The sequence below is a fragment of the Euprymna scolopes genome, chromosome 42 (genome assembly GCF_053919585.1).
Source record: "Euprymna scolopes isolate OS-2025 chromosome 42, ASM5391958v1, whole genome shotgun sequence".
In the NCBI taxonomy this organism is placed as follows: Eukaryota; Metazoa; Mollusca; class Cephalopoda; order Sepiida; family Sepiolidae; genus Euprymna; species Euprymna scolopes.
Window position 1 is genome coordinate 16,513,762 of NC_136523.1, and position 22,400 is coordinate 16,536,161.

The following is a 22,400-nucleotide window of genomic DNA, read 5'->3' on the forward strand; positions in this document are numbered from 1 at the left end:
GAGGAGGATATCTTTTTGGCTGATCTTCCAGGTTATGTGAGTCATGGGTGATATGATCGAAGAAGGAGATATCACCAAGGATAGATTGATATGATAAGCTGGAAGAGCGCCACATGAAAGATAAGGATGAAAGGGAGGAAGGGGAGAGGGAGATAGGAAAAATAAAGAAAGAAAGAAAAAAAGGGATGAATGTGATAACATGAAAGATAGAAGGTAGAAAAATGAACAAAGATAAAGAAAAAGAATCAATTTAAAATGATTGGCAAGGAAAAGAAGGAATGAGAAAATGAAAGATAAGCAAAAATTGAAGAAAAATTTAATTGATTGGTTGGTTGGTTGTTTTACGGCATATCAACCCTTTTCAGGTTATTTAATGCCGAATCCAGTTATTTTGAAGAAAAATTTTTAATAGAATATATTTGTTGTTTTCAAGTCGGTTTCTATTTAACCCATAGTTGGGACCCTAACAGGTACTACCACTCTGAGTCAGAGTGGACCTGGGAGCAATGGCAATTAAAGGGTGGCTCCACACTCCCCAAAGCCCGCAAGCTGGGGCCTCGCCACTGGATATAGTTTAGGGTCATATCCAGGACCAAAATTGAGTTGAAGAAAAATAAACGAATGAAAAGAAAAAGACAAGAGAAAAAGAAAAACAAATTCGCCAATGAAATAAGTAGCGAATGAAAAAAAAAAAAAAAAAAAGTGAAAAGGAAAATACGAATGCAAAAAAAAAAAAAAAAAAAAAAAAACGAGACAAAATAAATGAAAAAGAAAATACCGGACAGAAAAAGGAAAAGGGAAAAAAAGAAAAGTAAATTACGAAAATGTAAAACAAAAATAGAAAGTACATTAAAAAAAAAAAAAAAAAAATGAATAAAAAATGAATAAAAAATGACAGGAAAATATTAGATATTTTGTCGAATTTTTTTTGTTTTTAAATTATATCGTTTTTTTTTTAATCCAATATATATATATATATATATATATATATATATATATATATATATATATATATATATATATCTTAAACTCTGCATAAAAGAAAAAAAAACAATAAATAAAAATAAAAATGAATAACAGAAAAAAGAAAAAGACAAATATGGATAAAGAAAAAAGATTTAATAAATGAATAAAGGATGAAGAAAATGAAAAATGACTACAGGAAAAAGAATGAAGAAAAAAATAAAAATTCATGAAAGAAATTATTTTAATTTATGAAGAAAAAAAATGAACGAAGGATAAACAAGAAAATTGAAGGAAGGAAAACCAAGAAAAATTAAGGAAAAACAAGCCGAGCATGCAGGGCCCCCCTTCACGAGTGCAAAATTTACTTTCACCATGACTAATGTTTGTGCAAAATTTCCAAAAAAAATCTAAGGCGTGGTTATTTGACAAAAGTGCAGACAAACGAACGATTTTGGGGTAATTTTATCTCTAATAGCCATGGGGGGGGGGCAAACCAGTGTTATCCCAGAAAATCCATTCTGGCAAAAATTTACTTTCACCATGACTAATGTTTGTACAATATTTCCCCAAAATCCAAGGTGTGGTTATTGAAAAAAAAGTACGAACGAACGAACGAGAGTGAATTACTAGATCCAATCTCTCTTTTGTTGGGGGGAGGGGGAGTGACAAAAAAAAAAAAAACGAGAAAAATGAAGGAAGGAAAATCTGAAAGGATGGTTTTAAACTAAAAAGACGAACGAAAACACTAAGTTGAAAAAAAACAAAAAAAACACGAACGAAAAAATAAACAAAAAAGAAAATGGCAAAAAAAGGAATATGAAAAAGATTTGAAAAGAAAATATGAATAATAAAAATATGAATAAAAACAGGAAAAAAAGAAAAATGAGAAAAACTGACGAAAGAAAAAATGAATGAAGGAAAAAAGAAAAGGACGAAGCCATGAAATGAATGAAAGTTAGAAAAATGGACGAAGGAAAAATCAGAAAAAGTTTTTAAAAAAATAATGAAGGAAAGAGAAAAATGATTGAAAGAAGAAGAAAACGATTGAAGCAATGATTTTAAAAGAAAAAGAAAAAAATGAAAAACTATTCTAAAACAAAAACGGCGACAGTAAAATCAAACTATGTTGAAAAGTTAATTTTTTTTTCTTTCCTTTGAAAAAAAAAAAAAAAAATGTTCAAGGAAAATAAAAAATATAATGAAAACAAATTAAGAAAATTTATTTTTGATTTCGTTTGTTTTTCCTTGGCTTATTTCAACCATTTTCCTCATGCATTTTAATAATAATAATAATAATGATGATGATAACAATAATGATAACAACAACAATAATAACAATAACTACTACTATCATCATTATTATTATTATTTTGCTTTATAGAACTGTGGCTTCGTGCATTCGTTTACTTTATTTGTTTCGGGGTAAACAGACTAGACCTTCTATCATTATTTTATCGATTGATTGATTTAAAACTAGCAGGGCTACCAAGCGCCGCCCGGCTGGGAGGGGGGGGGGCATGTAAGTAAAAAAAAAATAGAAGAGTTTTAAAAAAGTATGTAAACATTTTTTGTGTTTGCTTACATTGCCAATCTTTTAAACTAACGCACTTCAGGTGAAAACATTGCGTACTTACATGTCATGACGAAATTAGTAAATTGCTCAAATTTAAAATAAATAAATAAAATAAAATAAATGATCCAGTGGGATGGTGTGCAAGAAGTAATTTTGGAATGTAGCAGAGAACCCAACAAACGAAAAAAAAAGGGCCAAAAATTCAAATATATGACAAATAAATGTTACCAAAGGCAAGATAAATTACTCTTCTACTTATCCAGATAAGTTTTGTGTTTTAACGGAATTTTAAGCGTTTATTCGATTCGGAAGACAAGCAGTATCGAGTAGGTAAGTTGAACAACAAAAGCATGATATATCTTCAGAGCGTTTATAATGGTCTAAAAGTGGAAAAATTAACAAAATACTGATAGAAATCCACCCAATAAGACTTACTGTGACACTTATATGGTGGATTTTTTTTTTTAATAAATATTTTGTTCATAATTTTTTTTTTTTTTTTTTACAAAGGAGTAACCACTTATCAGGGCCCGAATGCCATTCGAGAATAAGGGTTAATAAGTGTACAGTAGTCATTGTGACAATAGCTGTAGCAATCGTTAGTAAAGGAAATTTAGTATGATTTGATTACTTAAGGGGTCGGCTCATCAAGAACTTGTTTACGTTAGACTTGAAGACAACCAAATTGTAGCCAGCTGGAAAGCAGGCAAACGGAAGCGAGTTCCACAGGTGTGCAGTTCTAGAAAGAAGCTTTGTTCATGGAATCTATGTTTAGGTTTAGACACAGATAAAGAGTGGGGGAAATTATTGATAGTGGTTTCAGTTAGTTGAGTGTTTTTCATGAAAGTTCTGCAAGAGGGGTTAGTAAATTGGTGCTCAAACGAGCACTTGCCATGAAAATAACGATAAAGCAGAGACAGGCTTGCAACGTCTCTTCTGTGGAAAAGAGGTTGCAGAGAAGAGAAAAGGACATCCCCTACTAGGGTACGAAGTCTATTTTGAACTCTGTCAAAGCAAGATAAAGTTATTCTAGCAGCGCCTGCTCAGATGTGGCAACAGTACTCCATCTTTGGACGTACTTGGCTCTCATACAGGTGATCCATTAATAACGCTTCGAAGACGGTGTGTTTTCGTCAGCCATCTTGATTGCCTGTTTAACTTACCTACTCGGCATAGCGTCTTTTTCTAACAGAATAAACACTTAAGATTCCGTAGATACGCACAAAACTTATCCAGGTAGGTAGAAGAGTAATTCATCTTGCCTTTGGTAACATTTATATTTGGATTTTTGGCCCATTTTTTTTTTTTGTTTGTTGGTTTCTCTGCTGAAGTATTTTAAATAAAAATCAACCATGATTACATTTCCAGATATCGTGTTTATAGATAGTGGACCCTTAATTTAAGTCCAGTGTTATCTCCCTTGTTGTTCATGAATTGGTCGCGCAAGTCTTCCACTTCCACATAATAAAACGCGATAATTCAGTAAATTCTACTTTTATTTGTAATTATTTTTCTACTAGATCATTTTTCGTAATTTTTGGAATGTATACTAATTTCGACATAATACATAAGTACATAATAATATCATCATCACCTGGTTTAAAAGATCATAAATGTAAACAAGCACCAAATTTCTTTCACCACCATCCCTCTCCCAATGGTTTAATATACGATAGAAAGAAAAGAGGAAAATGAAATTTAAAGAAAAAATAAACTGTTTGTCCCAATTTTAGTGTTGATTTAATTTTTTTTTTTTTTTTTTTTTTTTTGTGGAATATTGGTTCATGTCTACATTCACGTCAAAAATATACTTTGATTTAATTTCTTCCGAAATATAATTTATCCGCCTCGGATGATTTTTTAAAAATGGACGCCATTTTCAACAATTGTATAAGTCAACTGAATTAAAGGAATAAATTATAAGATGGTCAACAACATGAATTTTGGAATATAGTTTATTCTCTCTCTCTCTCTCTCTCTCTATATATATATATATATAGGGTGGAATGATAAGTGTTGCCCTAAAGAAAACATCACTACAGCTTTATTTTAAAACTTTTATTTAAAAAAATCAATTCAAGTAATTTGATTATGTAGTAGAGCTGACATCTATTCAATGCAGCCGCCTTCAGCCTCAATCACCGCTTCAATACAGGTCCGGAACTGGGAACATGCCTTTTCCACAAGCGTCGGCTGGAGCTAGGCGAATACTCGGCGGATGGCGGTGATCAAGTTGGCTTTGGTATTGTAGGAAGTCATGTTGGTGATGTTCTTGACATGTGATCAGACAAACGGGTTTAGGTCAAGAGAGGAGAGCTTTAATGAGAGAAAGGTACAAAGTCTTAGAAGTCCTGCTGAAGCCAAGTTTAGGAGTTGTGGGCCGGTGCTGAGTTCTGCTGCCACACCCAAGGTCTGCCAGTGGCCACCTGATTGCACCAGGGCATCACCACACTCTTCAGCACATCCAGGTACACTTTAGTGTTGACTTTCAAGCCGACTTTGAAGATGTGAGGTGGCATGATGTGGCCCCTTGCTTGAAACCATACCAAAAACCATAACTATAGCCGAAAATGTTTTAATCACCCTAGGCACATCCCTGTCATTTGTGGCAATCCAGCGATGCATTTTGATGGTGCTGGCAATGGTCCTGTTGTCATAACTTTGATCGGTAGAGAGCATGAGGTGAACAAGAATAAATAAAAAAATGTTGTTAGTTTTTTTTCTACTCCATAGTTCTTTTCACGATTAAGTGCTCAACTGAGCTCCAATTTATGGCTCTTCTCTGTAAAATCTTCATAGAAAAAAACATGAGCACTCTGCCATAGTTTTCAAGGCATTTCATTGTTGCCTTAGTTCCATTGTTTTCTAGACGGTGATAATCGATTTGGCTTCCCCGACGAAACATCTTCCAACAGATATTATGTATTCTAACATATAATATTATAATATTTTTTATTCTACATTTTATATGAAAATAAGTGGAACAATGTGAACAATTCTTATTTTTATTAAAAAAAAATGTGTAATATTCATTTCTTGTAACTTTTGGCTTTCTTTTTTATGTGGAACATTTAAATAAATATCTTTTGACAGAAAATCATTCTTATGCCAAACTACTTATAATAATCTTGATAGAGTTCAAAATAGACTTCGTAACCTCGTAGATGTCCTTTTCTCTTCCCTGCAACCTCTTTCTCACAGAAGAGATGTTGCGAGTTTGTCTCTGCTTTATCGTTATTTTCACGGCAAGTGATTGACTGAGCTCCAATCTATGGTTCCCCCCTCGCCAAACTTTCACAAGAAACACCCGTCTAGCAGAAAACACTATCACTAATTTCCCCCACTCTTTATCTGTGTCTAAACCTAAACGTAGATTCCATGAACAAATCTTCTTTCTTAGAACTGCACGCCTATGGAATTTTCTTTCGTTTTCCTGTTTTCCAGCTGAATACAATATGGTTGTGTTCAAGTCTAACGTAAACAAGTTTTTGGTGAGCCGTTCCATACAAGTTAACAAATTTACCGAATTTCCATTACTAACGATTACTATATTGTCCAATTTCTACTGTACACTCTTTAACCCTTATCCTCGAGTGACCTCTTGGCCTTAATAAGTATTGATGCCTTTGAAAAAAAATAAAATAATACTAGTACTACTAATAATGCTACTAACAATACTAATAATAACAATTCGTCTGAGAATGTGATAAACTCTCGAGTGAAAATATTTGTTGGATGACGTTTCATCAGGGACACCAAGTCATCTACCACCGTCTAGAAAACAGGGGAAGCAATGCAATAACGAAATGTCTTAAGAAATATGCCGGAATGTCAAAACTTGTCTAGCTACAACCACTGTAAATAATTTTCTTTTTTTTTTCTCTTTCTAAAATTAAATGAAACCTCCATGAGCAAAGTTTCTTTCCAGGAACTATCACTGTAGAACACAATACCACCTGATTGCTTCCCAGCTGGCTATAACATAATAGTTTTCAAGTCTTATGTTAACAAATTTTTGTTCAGCTGTTCTATTAAATAATCAAATTTTAGCGTTTCAACCATCGTTACACGTTGTCTCACTGTCCACCTGATAATTCATTAATGTTTATCCTTGAGTTGCCTTTTAGCCTCGATAAATTGTGACTTGTTAGTATATATAACAGAAAGCGAAAGGCAATCCCTTCTTATAATAATGCTGGTAAGTTCTGCTGAAATCCGTGTGTGAGAGGGAGGAGAAAAAAATTAGAAAAGGACAGAGAGAGAAAAGAGAAAGGAAGGGAGGGAGAGAGAAAAGAGAAAGGAAGGGAGGGAGAGAGAAAAGAGAAAGGAAGGGAGGGAGAGAGAAAAGAGAAAGGAAGGGAGGGAGAGAGAAAAGAGAAAGGAAGGGAGGGAGAGAGAAAAGAGAAAGGAAGGGAGGGAGAGAGAAAAGAGAAAGGAAGGGAGGGAGAGAGAAAAGAGAAAGGAAGGGAGGGAGAGAGAAAAGAGAAAGGAAGGGAGGGAGAGAGAAAAGAGAAAGGAAGGGAGGGAGAGAGAAAAGAGAAAGGAAGGGAGGGAGAGAGAAAAGAGAAAGGAAGGGAGGGAGAGAGAAAAGAGAAAGGAAGGGAGGGAGAGAGAAAAGAGAAAGGAAGGGAGAGAGAGAGAAAAGAGAAAGGAAGGGAGAGAGAGAAAAGAGAAAGGAAGGGAGAGAGAGAGAGAAAAGAGAAAGGAAGGGAGAGAGAGAGAGAAAAGAGAAAGGAAGGGAGAGAGAGAGAAAAGAGAAAGGAAGGGAGAGAGAGAGAGAAAAGAGAAAGGAAGGGAGAGAGAGAGAAAAGAGAAAGGAAGGGAGAGAGAGAGAAAAGAGAAAGGAAGGGAGAGAGAGAGAGAAAAGAGAAAGGAAGGGAGAGAGAGAGAGAAAAGAGAAAGGAAGGGAGAGAGAGAGAGAAAAGAGAAAGGAAGGGAGAGAGAGAGAGAAAAGAGAAAGGAAGGGAGAGAGAGAGAGAAAAGAGAAAGGAAGGGAGAGACAGAGAAAAGAGAAAGGAAGGGAGAGAGAGAGAAAAGAGAAAGGAAGGGAGAGAGAGAGAGAAAAGAGAAAGGAAGGGAGAGAGAGAGAGAAAAGAGAAAGGAAGGGAGAGAGAGAGAGAAAAGAGAAAGGAAGGGAGAGAGAGAGAGAGAAAAGAGAAAGGAAGGGAGAGAGAGAGAGAGAGAGAGAGAGAGAGAAAAGAGAAAGGAAGGGAGAGAGAGAGAAAAGAGAAAGGAAGGGAGAGAGAGAGAAAAGAGAAAGGAAGGGAGAGAGAGAGAAAAGAGAAAGGAAGGGAGAGAGAGAGAAAAGAGAAAGGAAGGGAGGGAGAGAGAAAAGAGAAAGGAATGGAGGGAGAGAGAAAAGAGAAAGGAAGGGAGGGAGAGAGAAAAGAGAAAGGAAGGGAGGGAGAGAGAAAAGAGAAAGGAAGGGAGGGAGAGAGAAAAGAGAAAGGAAGGGAGGGAGAGAGAAAAGAGAAAGGAAGGGAGAGAGAGAGAAAAGAGAAAGGAAGGGAGAGAGAGAGAAAAGAGAAAGGAAAGGAGAGAGAGAGAAAAGAGAAAGGAAGGGAGAGAGAGAGAGAAAAGAAAAAGGAAGGGAGAGAGAGAAAAGAAAAAGGAAGGGAGGGAGAGAAAAGAGAAAGGAAGGGAGAGAAAGAAAAGAGGAAGAACCAATTCTTGTTGAACAAGCTTCTTACATAATCAAATTCTGCAGTTTCAACCATCATTACCAATCCTAGCTGTCCAACTGACAAACTCATTTGCCCTTATCCTTGAGTGTTCTTTTGGCCTTGATAAGTATTGACTTGTTAATATATATAAAATGGAGTTAAAAGTAAATATAGTATAAGACTGACTAAACATGTGTGCATGTATGTGAGTGTGTGTGTGAATAAAGGGTGTGTGGTGTGTGTATCAAGTATGTGTGTGTGCGTTAAGTATGTGAGTAACCGTGTTTGTGAGGGTAAGTATGTGTGTGTGTTTTTTTTTTCAAGGGAGTCACTACGTATCAAAGCCTGAAGACCACTCGAGGATAAGGGTTAATGAGTGTAATGTGATGCAAGTGTAAGTGTATGTGTGCATATGTATTACGTGAATATCAGTGTGTGTGTGCGTGTGTGTTAATGTCAGTGTTTGCGTGTGAGTGTGTTTAAGTGTATGTAAATGCGTGTGTATTATGCGAATGTCCGTGTTTCTGAGTGTAAGTGTATCTGTATATTAAGTGTGTGTGAGTTTCTGCGTCTGTTTACAAGTGTAAATGTATGTGTGTGCATTAATTGAATGCAAGTGTGTGTGGGTGTGTGCGTATTAAGTATGTGGGAGTGTCTGAGTGTATACATGTGTGTGTAAGTGAATGTCACCATCTGTAAGTTTGTAAGTATGTGTATGTGGGTGTACGTATGTGTGAGTGTGAACGTGGGTGCTTGTGTATGCATATTGAGTGTGTGTTCCTTGTTACCCTTCTGCTATTTTGAAAGTTGGGATGGGTCTTGAAAAAAAAGGGGTGAGGGATGGGGGTCCCTTTTGGGTCGAAAGTGGAACAAATCGCTCCTGGGAGGGGCTGGGGGGATGAGTGGAAGTAAGAGAGGGACTGGGTGAAATCGTGACATATTGACAAATGGGAGGTGACAGGCTTTCCTCCCCACACTCTGTCACAGACAGCCCCACCCACCAAAAAATAATACAAAAAAAAAAAAAAAAAAAAAAAACTGCAAGTGGAAATGTCAGGGGGAGGCAGAGGAGTGTTGGAGAGTGGACTGAAGACTGGAAGGGAGGCGTAGGAAAGACAGAGAAAAAGAAAACACTCATAGCACAGAAATTCACAGCACTGAATATATATATATATATATATATATATATATATATATATATATATATATATATATATATACTTCAAAACAAACAGCAGAGGGAAAACATTTACATGGCAAATACAAACACTCATAAATGAATTGCATCTAATATACAAAGAAAAGTTAGTTGGACTCTCGAAGTTAGATCTAAATAGCACTGCAATCTGACAAATCGATATTTGATTTTGTTTACCTAATACGGAAATGTTCACTGTGTTCTAGATAAACACAAAAGATTTCAATGTATTTCATTGATTACATATTTTGTCCAACTCAATAATTCTTCCAGTAATAGAAGCTTAAAAAATTCACTATTCAATTTCATTGGATAATCAAGAGATCTGATTATCCATATTTTTTTATGCAAATTGCCCCCATACAAAGCATGAAACCACTTGATGTAAGAAACTAAAAGACAAAAAGAAAAAAAAGCAAATACTAATTAAAGGTTAAGATCTAGCTAACAATAAGTGTTAGATGGATAGATTGTGACCCAGAAAACAACAATTCTTCCCTCTTTGTCAGAAATGTTGTTTATGAAATATGAGGACTAAAGGACAAATTAAGGGAAGTAAGAGTTAATAAAACTGCTGAAAGTAATTATATCATTCCATTTGTTAAAGTTACTAGAAAGATTCCAAAGGTGCTAGCATTGACCAAGTCGTTATAATCATCATCATATTCAGTTTAACATGTTCATAAGAAAACAATGTTAGGAATTATCTATATATATAAAAGCGAAAATGTGTGTATGTATGTGTGTGTGTTCGTTTTTTGTGTATGTCTACAAAAGGCTTTTTTCGCAGAGATTCTCGGTTGGCTCGCTCCTTCTTAAAACTTTTATATCTACGACTAAGGAACTCGGGTCGCAGCTATCTTTAATTTACCCGACTTTTATAAGCTATTTTCAAGATATTTTTTGATCACCGTGTAGCGGGAAAAACAGAAACTGGCTTCCAGCGCAAAACTAAGTCACACATCACGCGACAACGTTCTCGCACCTGTTATTTCGCTTTATAAACGTCAAGTTAACACATTTATCAATTCATCTATTCCCGTGGTCGAGATGGTTAGGTCGCAGGCTTTTTTTCCATTTCCTTTCCACCTCCGCATCAAAGGTTCGGGTTCAAGCCTACCTTTCTACTAAAACTTTTTTTTTCTTTTACACCTCCAAACAACCGGTCAACGTTTTTTTTTAACAGAGTTGTTTTGATCTACCTCTCCCCTCCAACACACACACACACACCTCCAAACACCCGGGCAACGCCGGGTCTCCACCACTAGTCTATAATATAAATCTCACTTGTCTGTTTAAATGCATGTATGTATGTATGTATGTTTGTATGTTTGCCTTCAACTTTTGACAGAGGCGATGGATTTTCACGAGATCGGTATCGTTTTTAAGTTCGACCATTCGGATGACAAATATTGAAACATTGGACAAAAACATTAATTACTTCACCCTCAACTGGACCTTTTTCTGCAGGTAGGGGTCACTTTTTTCTGCGATATTTGCAAAAGTTATTCCCTCTTTTCGCTTGACTAGCCTTAATTTAAATCCTCACCAGCTCCGGTTTTGCAATGGATGCAACGAGAAAGACGGCACATTTTTTTTTCCACATTCTTTTCCTCCTTCGTGGTACGGGTTCGAGCCTGCCTGCATACTACCACTTTTTTTTTTTTGCTCAATACACACCTCCAAACACCCGGGCAACGCCGGGCACTCATGCTAGTATATATATATATATATATATATATATATATATATATATATATATATATATATATATATATATTATTACAATGCTGGGCACCCAGGCTAGTATTATTATACTTTTTAAAAATGTCTCTGAATTTTTTAGATGAGAGATTGATTATAAGTATTATTAGGTTTCTTCGGACTACTGTTCTCATCTTGTGTAATTTTCACAACGTTTCGGTTGATGTAAACTACGACCTTCTTCAGGTGTATTATGTTGAACTTGGGAATATTTCTGTTTACACTCGCGAATCTGCACAGAATTTTGAACGGCCCGTAGTGTAATGGATAAAGTATGTGGTAAAATTCAGTTGTAAAATTACAGTCTGTTGGCGGTTGAAGGTTCAATCTTCTAGAGCGGATAACACTCAAAAATACAATTACAAATTACTTATGATTTCTACGCAGTAATGGCAGAATAAACAAGAGCATGCTACCCTCGTTGATTAAATAAAGGGTTCTGTTCGAAATTTTGCGCAGATTCCAGACTTCGACAGAAATATTCTGGAGTTTGGCAAGATAAACCTAAAGAAAGTTGGAGGTTAAATCGCCCGAAACGTGAAAATTACACTCAAGAAAACAGCACTGCAAAAAATCGATATCTGATTCTGCCTAGCTAATGCAGGGATTTGAATAGATATTAGGAAAAATAGCTGAATTCGAGATGAATATCTCAACAGTGTGGCCTCCACAACCACCACTAGTACTATGTGTATGGATAAAGGGCAGTACATAAAACAATTTTTTTTTCCTTAATCAGTTTTAACAAACTAAGTCAAAATAATGAGAAAGACATCAAATGGGTGAGAGGAAGGAAACAGGAAGTCATTCTTGGATGAAACAAAAGTGATCTAACATCCCTATGTACTTCATGATTGTTTGAAATCTTCAGCTTCGCAGTAAAAATTTACATTTTCAGTTTTCAAAGAAAACTGTCATATGAGAGAAAATCAGTTTTTCTTATTAATAAACAAAAAAAAAATAAATTTAAAAAAAAAAAAATAGGCTAATGGTGTCCAAAAGTGGAAAACTTACATTCATGAGAGGCTATGAGGTTCAGCCTGCCTAAAGTGAATATCGCTTCAGTACAATATAAGTATTTAAGCATGAATTCAATTTTTTCTGGATTTAAAAGTGGAATTCCATTGTGTGCTTCACTAAAAAAATTCCAATCGATTTCATAAATTACATATTTTATCCAATACAATAATTATTTTAATAAGAGACCTTTTCAGAAATTTACCATCAATTTTTATTTGATAATTAGTAGATATGATTATCCAATCAAAATCCTTTGTTAAAATGGATTATTACAAATAATGTGCCAAAATATTTTTGTACATTGTGTTATTATCAGCGCTGCGACAACAGCATATTCTTTTCATTGTTTTGAGCCTCAAGTGTGTATCCGTTGATAACATATGCTTTTATATAGAGTGATGTGGTTCTCGGTTGATTAACTGTGTCGGATATATACTCGAGAGTCATGGCAATGAAAAGAATATTCTGTTGTCATAGCCCTAGTTAATCGGTGCTTGTTAAGGTAGAGTCGACAGATCAATTTTTTAAATATGTCGTTTAAAGCAAAAACAATATTATGTACTTAATTGTCATGTCGAAAATAGTAACATATCCAAAATCAATTCTTACAGAAAATTGGGTAAAATTGCATTTTTCTTACATGTTATAAAGTAAACAATAAAAGTTCACACCTTGGGGACATAACTCGGAATGCAAATTTTAGATTACCTATTAATGGTGTGCAATATTTATAGCCTATAATAATAGACTTGATCCTTTGTTTGTTTTTATTTTACTAAAAACACAATGGCAGTTCTACTTGGATTTTCGTGATTTTTGGATACATTACTATTTTTGGCATCACAATTAATATTGTTGTTTTTTTTTGTTTTTTTTTTGCTTAAAACGAAATATATTTTCAAAATCGATCTGTCAACAATCTCAACAAGCACCTTATAATCTAATCCATGCCATAACTCTATGGACTGTTCCTGACTGTAGGAATGGTCATTATGAATATTCAACTAGGATGAGAAGAGAAACGAAGTGAGGAAGTTTTCTCTGCCAACCCATTATTATTATTATTATTTTTTTTTTTTTTTACACAGGAATCACCACTTATCAAGGCCTGGAGACCACTAGAGGATAGGGGTTAATGGGTATAGATTAGTTAATGTAATTATAGCGTAGTAAACATAAGTAGTGTGAATTTTGTAAATTGGATTACTTAGGGGGATGGTTCATCAAGAACTTGTTTACGTTTGACTTGAAGACAATCAGATTGTAGTCAGCCGGAAAGCAGGCAAATGGAAAGGAGTTCCACAGGCATGCAGTTTTAAGTCCTCATTTTTTCAATGAGTGATTTTTCTGACAAAGGGAGAAGAAAAAGCGGTTTACTAGGTTGGAGTATTTTGTGTTTGTTTGTTTATTCTTGTGGCCATGTCACTAATAAGGGTGCTGGAGGTAAACGTTTCAACTGGGCTGACGTTATACGCTGATAGTCATGAACCTGAACCTTGGATTAACCACTAAGGAGACTGTCCTATCAGCAGGTGCAAAGTACTGGGGCTGCTGTATTGCCATTTGGTGAATGGATTCTGGACCATGCAGTAGCTTCTGGTGAGGCCTCTCGATGCTATATTAGTAGGTAATTGTTACGGCTTTACCTTATCATGTTCTTATGTGCTACAAAATTAAAACAAATTCTTTTGCTTTTTTCTTACTTTCCCTCTCTGCCCTGGCTCTAAGCAAGTCTGCCAACCCATTACTTCATTATATGCTGTTAATGCAATTCTAATTCATGGTATTTCTTTTTGGTCATTTAAGGCCGCAATGCTTATGTGTAGGAGTGCCAGTAAGAGTCTGTTATTTAATTTTCTAATCATTTTATTTTTATGAGGACATTCATCCACTATTTCAATCACTCCAACCAAGAGGTCTTTTAAAAATTCTAACGATTCCAATTGTTTGTATTTCTCTTGCACTTGGTTCACTGAGTATATTGGACAGGTAGTTTTTTTTAAATTCTTTTTCATGAGTCCGATTGCTCGTATAATTACTGGATGATAGAAATCTTAAGATTCCAGTTTCTTTTTATGTCGTACATAAGACCTCAGTATTTCATTATCGTCTCTACTTTAAGCTCAACATCATTAGGGACACTTACTTCAACTACGGTTGCTACTTTCTCCCCCTTTGCTTCATATCAGACGTTTTCACTGTAGGAATTTCAGAAGCATAATGTATGAGGTGCCATCGCAATAAGTTCCCAGACTTTTTTGATACAGGCATTTAAAATTGTCGTAGACTCTTGAAAATATAGTATGTTATTGCTATACATCTTATGAGATGATCATTTTTTATGATTTCAGGTTTAAATGAAGAGCTACAGGCTGACAATCATTGGATCTCATTAACCCTTATCCTCAAGTGGCTCTTGGCCTTCGTAAGTGGTGACCCAATAGTAATCAAACAGTTCATGGCATTGGTAAATGTTAATACTACCATAGTTGCTGCTTTGTGGGATGATCTTGCCAAGATATATTTAACATTGTTTGTTGTATACATGCCGTCTAGCTTTCTTTCCAATCTTTTGGTGAGTGTCCAGGTTGTAGCGCCGTAAATAAGGATAGACTCCACCACTGCTCTGAAGAACGGCCTTGACCACAACTTATCCAATGCAGCGAATGCTTTTGAAATGCAAATTTTGACATCTTTCTCTGTGGAACCTATATTGTTGCTCAAGTAGGTAACTCAGTGACTTCAGTGTTGTTCCATTTAGAACTTTGACCCCCCCCCTCTGCATTTAAAGAATTTAACCAGTAGCAGAGCGACTCTATTTAAATCCATTCTTGTTCTTCCTGAGTATTTTTTGATCTTCGGTTGGATACGGTTAAGAAGCACGGTGTATCTACTACTCTCAGAGATTAACATCTACGCTTTGCCGATCACTGCCAGAGAAGGCAACATGAGCGTGTGAGAAATGCATTGCTGTGAACTCCACGGCATGAGCAGACAAGCATAGGACGACCTAGATGGTATTTATTTGCTCCCCCACTGAGCAAATTAGGCACAAGGCCGTTTTTAATGTGAGGTAAAAACCAGCTCCCCTAAAAGTAGGCAAAAAGGGGGCACTCTGGTTACCAAAAATAATAATTGTCCCAGTATAGAGGGTTTCCCCTCCATTGACTGGTACAAATTATCTTAAGTGCAGCATCTGCCGGAACAGATGGTATTTATTTGCTCCCCCACTGAGCAAATTAGGCACAAGGCCGTTTTTAATGTGAGGTAAAAACCAGCTCCCCTAAAAGTAGGCAAAAAGGGGGCACTCTGGTTACCAAAAATAATAATTGTCCCAGTATAGAGGGTTTCCCCTCCATTGACTGGTACAAATTATCTTAAGTGCAGCATCTGCCGGAACAGATGGTATTTATTTGCTCCCCCACTGAGCAAATTAGGCACAAGGCCGTTTTTAATGTGAGGTAAAAACCAGCTCCCCTAAAAGTAGGCAAAAAGGGGGCACTCTGGTTACCAAAAATAATAATTGTCCCAGTATAGAGGGTTTCCCCTCCATTGACTGGTACAAATTATCTTAAGTGCAGCATCTGCCGGAACAGATGGTATTTATTTGCTCCCCCACTGAGCAAATTAGGCACAAGGCCGTTTTTAATGTGAGGTAAAAACCAGCTCCCCTAAAAGTAGGCAAAAAGGGGGCACTCTGGTTACCAAAAATAATAATTGTCCCAGTATAGAGGGTTTCCCCTCCATTGACTGGTACAAATTATCTTAAGTGCAGCATCTGCCGGAACAGATGGTATTTATTTGCTCCCCCACTGAGCAAATTAGGCACAAGGCCGTTTTTAATGTGAGGTAAAAACCAGCTCCCCTAAAAGGGGTCACTCTGGTTACCAAAAATAATAATTGTCCCAGTATAGAGGGTTTCCCCTCCATTGACTGGTACAAATTATCTTAAGTGCAGTATCTGCCGGAACAGATACTACACTTTGATCTTGGCCAGAAGGCCACGAACGTCCCCCCTGTGGGGAAGGCATAGGACGACCTAGATCCACATACATCCAACAAATTGCACACGACGCCAACTGTGATCCTGAAGATCTGAGGCAGATGATGGAAGACAGGGAAATCTGGAGAGAAAGAGTCACATTGGTTCCGGCAAGGAACCCAACCAGATAAACTACCATAGTGTTCATCTTTCGGCTGACATTCATTCTCATTGTGTTAACCCTCATCTTCGAGTGACTTTTGACCTTGATAAGCAGTGACCTTGGCTTTCACAAGTGGTGACCTTGACTATTGTTATGGTGATCAACTCTTTTCTGCCACTCTACTGACTCAATCACTTTATGAATATGACCAATTAGCAGAAGAGAGAAAGAACACTAGGAAACAGTCTCTGTCAACTCATTACTTCAGTACTCTCTATTGATATAATTTCTCGTCAATTACCCCCCCCCCCATTTGTGTTATTTCTTCTGGCCATTTAAGACCATGACAATTTTTATTTTTTATATTTCGAACTGTCATCAATACTTTATCAATAGTATGTGTACACCAATAGCAGGATGTACGCAAGATGATGCATAACGCAAAACTCACATACCAGCGCCACAGTTTCAATTCACTTGAGAACGGGTCTATTGGTTGCCATACCACTAATCTCCATCCTCAGCAGGACATCAAAAGTCTTGCACTTCATCTCTGAAAGGTAATATACTGCTAGAATAGCTGATATGTGAACTTTTTGCTATAGATAATGTTGAGTGAATTCTGCTATTTTGATTGCCAAGTGTAGATCTGACCATCCACAGGCAACTTAGTAAGAAGCAGATCAAACAGAACCTTATGACTGTGTATGCTACTGATGCATTAAATGCATATTATAATAATAATAATAATAATAATAATAATAATAATAATAATAATAATAATAATAATAATAATAATAAATAATAACAATAATTATAAATAATAAAATAATAAAAGAAATAAAATATAAAAATAAAAATAATAAAATAAAAATAAATAATAAAAATAATAAAAATAAAAATAATAATAAAAATAAAATAATAAAAATAATAAAAGTAATAATAATAATAAAAGTAATAATAATAATAAAAATAATAATAATAATAAAAATAATAATAATAATAATAATAAACATAAAAATAATAAACATAAAAATAAAAATAATAAAAATAAATAATAATAAAAATAATAAAACTAAAAAATAATAATAATAATAATAATAATAAAAATACCATAAAATCAGGTTATGAGAACAAGGTGAATGATGCATACATAGTGTTCATGTATGACGGATTATGCAGTGGAAAAAATCACAAGCTATTTCGGCGTTGGAGGATAAGACTTGATTTCATATCACATAGTTCCATGCCTGGATTGAGACTTACATCTCTAGCTTTTCATGTGCTGTCAGAGGCGACTAGCCCTCCATGCACGGCCAGACGCAACTTCCCCCCCCCTTCGCGGGCAAATGCAACTTCTCCATGCGCAGCCAGACGCAACTTCCCCCCATGCACGGGCAAATGCAACTACTCCTCCATGCGCGGGCAGATGCAACTTCCCCTCCATGCGCAGCCAGACGCAACTCCCCCCCCCATGCACGGGCAAATGCAACCACCCCTCCATGCGCGGCCAGACGCAACTTCCCCTCGATGCGCGTCCAGACGCAACTAGCCCTCCATGTGCAACCAGATACAACTAGCTCTCCATGCGTGGCCAGACAAAACTAGCTCTTCATGCATGGTCAGACAAAACTAGCTCTTCATGCATTGCAAGATACAGCTAGCCCCTCTCAAATGGCAAACACTTGACTAGCTGTGTGATACTATCGATGTCGCCTCCTCCAAGTGTTAGGAAGTGGGTGAGAAAGAGAAAAAGTATGACCAAAAGGGGAAATGAGTTTATCGACAGAACAATGGAAAGGAAGTTGTTCATAAACACGAAAGAAAGCAAAAATAGTATTGTTAATCAAGGTGTGGCAATTCTTTTGGAAGAAAGGATCGAACAAAGGTAGATATATACTTAGAGTTAGTCTATGGTCAGTTTTAGGTGTGGTTATCGGTTTTGCAACAATTGAGGACAGTTCAATTGAGGACAGTTGCCAGTTTGATAACGTTGAGGAAAGTTGTGAGATTCAGATAATTGAAGCTTATGACTCGGAGAAGATAGGAAAATGAATTGATCAACCGATTGATGAACAATAGAGGTAAACGTGGACCTCTGCGTTCAGAAGATCAAGTGTTGCATGCACACACACAGAAACATATATATATATGCACACAGACAGATATATGCATACACATACAAAAACACACACAGACGCACATATATGGTAGCTTCCTTCAGTTTTGACAAACTATAGATATCAACAGTAAGGATGCCTGCATATGGAATCTTTGTGGCAAAAGTTGCAGAATCACCAACCACATTTCTTCAGAGTTGCTGTTAAATATCAGCGGCAAGTTGAGGTTTAGGACGACTGGAAACAAATGCCGAGATAAGTAGAGAGCACATACAGTGCCAAGAATTCCCAAATAGTCACCCATCTGGTACTAGCCAGGCTCAACATTGCTTAACTTCGGTGATCTGACGAGAACCGGTGTGTCAACGTGATTATGCCATACACACATGCACATAAATACAGACAGAACCACACAGGCACACATACACACACAAACACTCAGAGAGCACCTGATATTTACAAAATGTGTCAAATTTTTTTGTTTTTTATTGCATATTATATTTTTACACCCCCTCAGCAGTCGTCTAGTCGTGTAAGAGACAACGACACAGCCAGAACGAGAAGAGAAAACTAAAAGAGAAGACAACAAAAGAAACAACGTTGGGATCGACGATAATGTCCTAGTGGGTAACATGTGATCTGATCCTTCCTTAACACAGTTATTCCCCTTATATGCAAATTAGCCAGGGTGCCCGGCGTTGCCTGGGTGTGTCGAGGTGTGTATGGGAGTTGGTTGAGCAACCAAACCCCTACAAAAAAGAAAAATGAATTCAAACAACTCAAAATAGCAACGAGTACCCATGCAAACGCAAAAAAAAAAAAAAAAATTAGGAGTAGTACATAGACTTGAACCCATAACGCTCAAGAGGTGAAAAAAGAAAACAGTCAAATTGATATGCCCACCACCATTGTGCCGTCATGGGCGGTCAAAATAACCTGTTTTACGCAACGTCGTTCACGCGAGGCTTGAATGACTTGCAAAAATGTCAACAGTAAAAATGGACTCCTCCTTGCAGATAACAGTCCAGTTGATAGTGAAAGAATGAATCTTTTTGGTCAATTTTTCGATATTTATCATCCGAGGCATCGATCTTTGAAATGATTTTGTCACGTTCCGACATGTCCGTCGGAAATTTTTTGCAAGACATACAAACATACACACACACATTTTGCCTTTTATATATTAGATTAAGTCTTTTATATTTTTAAATCACACTTCTAAAGTAAACATAAGTTTTGCAACGCTATCAATGTTGGTCTTCGGCACATATCAAAAGCATTGGAGTCGTCATCCCCTTATCTTGTCCTCAATTGGTTTGATGCTGTAGCACTTTATCAGATTTCCATTGCACATGTAGTCAATCAGTAAGAAACTGGAATTTAAGGAAGATCTCCACCATTCCAATAATTATAGGAGCAACCAGACTCCTGAAAAAATTTTTCCAAAAACTACCTGCTAGTATTTTTATAATTATATTTCTTTTCGTTTGTCTGTCTACCTGTTTGTTTGTCTATTACACTTTTTCTCAAACTACTAGGCCGATTTGACTAAAATTTTGCATGAACCAGTGTTATGATAAGGTGCAGCAAACTATTATGGTATCTGTTTGGTGCACAGTTAATAGGAATTGGTATTTGTTCCACTTTTTCTTGGAAACTACTGGGTCGATCTGGCTGAAATTTTGTATAGAACTTTGTTATGATAAGGTGCAGCAAACTAAGTATTATGGTATCTGTTCGATGCACAGTTAGAGATTAGTAAAGATTAGTATTTAATGCAAAAAAAATTAGCACAAATGTAACCATATTCAACCATCAATTTGGCATAAAGCACTCTTCTGAAATCAACGGTCTATAACGTTTTCCCTAAAGTCTAGGTCTTATAAAATGCAAAATATCCAGAATAACTTTTTGACGAATTAATCGTTTGCTGCTTCTTTCTTTCTTCTTCTAGCAAACAAAGGTTTGGTTAATCCAGGGAGATGGGAGAAGAGGGCGGTGGACTACGCTGCAGCTGTCATCGTCTATTGTGGAACTGTCGAGCAGAAGTTTTTTTTTTTCCTTTCTTGGAAGAAAAAAAAAAAAAAAAAAAAAAAAAAGAAAGAATTCTGCCAAGCAGACAGAAGCCAAAATCATTCTTTGAGTTTGAAAGAAGTGGGGGAAAAAAATTTAAAAAATGGAGAAAAGATCCAGGAAGAAACCATGTGAAGAAGAGGATGGGTGGGTAGGGAGAAAGAAAAAAAAAAAAAAAACAATGCAAGAGGAAGGGAGAGAGGAATGAAAAAAAAAATGTCTTTGGTTTATATAAAAATGAAAGAGAAGACAGAAGACAGAGAGGAGGAGGAAAGTCGTGGGGAGAAAAGAGGAGGATTATAATGAACAGAAGAAGGGTAGAAGGAGGAGTAGGAAGAGAAAGAAGGGAAGAAAGAGAGGAAAAGGAAGAGAATGATAGGAAAGGGGAAGAAAAAGAGAAAGGAATGGGAAGGAGGTAAAGAAGAGAGGTGGGAAGGACAGAGAAGGAGATGAAAAAGGAGAGGTAAGCGGAGGAAAAGAAAGTCCTGCCATTATCTTCAGCCAATTTTTTTTACCTCTGATATGAGAGTTGCCAAAATTTGCAAAAGACTATGTCGTTTGTTACAACCAACAACCTATTGACTATTCACACACAACTTTGCAGGTGTCAAAGTCTATACACACGTATACACAGGCATATACTCTCTCATGGATATATATATATATATATATATATATATATATATATATTAGTAATAGAGATAACGATATTGTAGAATTAAATTTACAATATTTTATTCAAACTAGGAATACGAGAAAAAGTGAGACAAATTCCTTATTCCATGGAGTTTCAAAGATAAGCTCTTCTCCTCAAAGGAAAAAAAAAACGTTAGCAAAACGAATATATAGATAAAAATCTAACTTTGCTAATTAGTACAATTTTTGAAAACGGTAGTTATAAAAGTTTTTGAAGGAAAGTAAAAGTTTATAGGAAAAAAAAAAAAACATACTCAGCAATGTCCAATAATTAGTGTTGCAGAAATCCAGTGAGTATGATGTTCGTATTGGGTAGATCAAATAAGAGCTGCAAAAAGGTGTTCTTTAGAGTTTCTTTAAAAATATCCAGGGATGAAGAAAAAATGGCATACTCTTATAGATGAGTCTTGTGTTAAAGAGTGGGAGCAAAATCGATTCCATGGAAGATAGATGTTAAAGTGTAGAGAAGCGTATGAGGACTTTTTTTTTTTTTTTTAACATGGTGGTCCCCACTTAAGGCCCGGAAGCCACTCGGGGATAAGGATTATTGTGTGTACAGTAATCAATGGGATAGTATCATAGTAATCGTTAGTATTGGAGATTTGATAAAGTGTCTTACTTAAGGGGGCGATTCATCAGGAATTTGTTTATGTTGGACTTGAAGACATCCAAGTTGTAGTCAGGTGGGAAACAGGCAAACGGAAGAGAGTACCACAGGCATGCACTTCTAAGAAAGAAGCTTTGCTCATGGAATCTACATTTTGATTTAGGCACAGATAAAGAGTGGGGAAAATTACTGACAGTGGTTTCAACTAGACGAGTGTTTATCGTGAAAGATTGGCAAGGGGGGACAAGAGATTGGAGCTCAGACGAGCACTTGCCATGGAAATAACGATAAAACAAAGACAGGCTCGCAACGTCTCCTCTGTGGGAGAGAGGTTGCAGAGAAAAGAAAGGGCATCCCCACTAATATATTATTCCAGGTTAATATTTTCCAGAGAATGAAGCAACTAATGAAGCTTTAAGATATATCTACTATTATATAAAAGTCACTTTGTGTGTGTGTGTGTGAGTTCCTTCCTTCCTTATAGGCTCCAAAACAGTTTAGCCTATCTTTTGCAAATGTCACATAAAGGTAAGTCATATGTCTGGCAGTGTTCTTAGATATGTTTTATACAGACA

General features: G+C 36.1%; 1 protein-coding gene and 1 pseudogene across 2 annotated transcripts in view; both read right to left on the bottom strand.

Annotated features, from left to right (window-relative positions):
* The window catches only part of LOC145266939 (uncharacterized), a 558,464-nt gene that overhangs the window by 274,094 nt on the left and 261,970 nt on the right, over positions 1 to 22,400 (bottom strand). The window lies entirely within an intron of this gene.
* Positions 18,717 to 18,833, bottom strand: LOC145267245 (5S ribosomal RNA; annotated as a pseudogene).